A 1,879-nucleotide genomic window follows, 5' to 3' on the forward strand; every position below is an offset into this window, starting at 1 on the left:
GGAGTAATCAAAGTATTACTATAGAACAACAACAAAGCAGGCTGGCCTGTCCTACCAGATACCATCCCTTATTTTTATAAGCTATTAAAACAGTGTGGTCTTGGATTAAGGACAGATAAATAGACCAATGGAACTGAATACAGAGCCAAAAACAAGCCTTCACATATATGGAAAACTTGTTTTTTGGATGTCAATACCAAAAGATTAGACTGCTTGATAAATGGTACCACTGTGATTAATTATCCATGTGGGGGGAAATTGGATGCCTACTGTATACCATTCACTAAAGTCAATTCCAGGTGGATTAAAAGCTTTGATATAAAAGGCAACACAATAAAATTTTTAGAAGACAATGTAGGAGATATTTTTTTAGGATTTCAGGGGAAGAAAGAATTTCTTAAACATGACACAGTATAAATTATAAAGGAAAAGACTGACAAATTCAACAACACAAAAACTGAGAACTTCAGTTCATCAAAAAACACCACAAGGCAAGTGAGAAGAGAAGCCCCAAACTGCAGAAGATATTTATAATAAATAACTGAAAAAGAATCAATTTCCAAAATATATAAGGAATTTCTACAAGTCTAAAAAAAAAAGAAAAGAAAATGAGCAAAAGCCATCAGCAAGCATTTTACAATAGAGAAAATATGAAAGGCCCATAAACATATGAAAAGATTCTCAGTTTCATTAATAATTAGGGAGATGAAATTTAAAATCATAAGATATTTCACATCCACCATGTTGACTACCTATAAGAAGTAGATGTTACTAAGTACTAGTGATGATATGGATCCGTGGGAACTGCTGTCGGGAATGTAAATAGGAAAAACTCAGGAAAACAGTGAGACTTCACTGCACAAATACAGGAATGTTCATAGCAGCATTTTCATTAAAGCAAAAAACTGCAAGCAGCTGAAATGTCCTTCAGCAGTGGAGTAGATCAATGGTGGTGTATTCAGACAATGGAATATGAACGCAGCAGTGAAAATGAATGAACTGCAGTTACATGCATCAACATGGATGAATCTCAAAACATAATCAACATAAAGCTCAAAACGGGCCAAACTAAACAATGCATTGTTTATGGATACATCATAGGTGGTAAAACCATAAAGAAAAATTAGGGAATGATAAACACACAATTTAGAAACAGTGTGGGAAGGGGGTGCTTTAGGGAGAGGCAAACAGATTTCTAAGGTGCTGGCAGTGTTCTATTTTATAAACTCAGTAGTGAGTACATGGGTGGGTGAGTACATGGGGGTGTATTTTATACATTTTCTCTATGTATATTTCACAATTAAAATGTCTTAAATAATGAATTATGTCACCCGCAGAGACCCTTTTAACTCTTTGATTTGAGATTTCATAAAATCCAGTCTCCTTTGAACAGGTGAAAATCAACAAAATTATATGGCAGAATCCTGGACTCTCAGATCTACAAGTGTCCTCAGTTACCACCCAGACTCCTCATTTTACGAATGAGCCCCAGAGAAGTGAGGTAATTTTTCCAAAGTCACACAGCACCTGAGTGCTAGAACAGGACTGTGGACAAAGGTCCAGTAATCTGGGAAACAGTCCATTCTCCACTGACCCATACCAGGGCTGTGTGCAAGGCCTCCTTCTAGTCATTATATTTACAGCGAGCATTCATTCTGGATTTGCTCAAACATGTTCTAATTCTGTATATTCTGTCCCATTGTTAAATCATAAAATCTGCTCTTTTTAAAAAATTAATAGATTTGACTTTTTTAATTCACAGAATAATGACTGCCCCATGTGTATTAATTCCACATCAATTCCATTCTACAGACCCTGTACGTGGCCTTTCCTGTTATTTGAATGTATGGCTGTGCTCCGCCTCAAATACATCTGTCAT

Source organism: Galeopterus variegatus, unplaced genomic scaffold (assembly GCF_000696425.1).
Source record: "Galeopterus variegatus unplaced genomic scaffold, G_variegatus-3.0.2 Scaffold6455, whole genome shotgun sequence".
Lineage (NCBI taxonomy): Eukaryota > Metazoa > Chordata > Mammalia > Dermoptera > Cynocephalidae > Galeopterus > Galeopterus variegatus.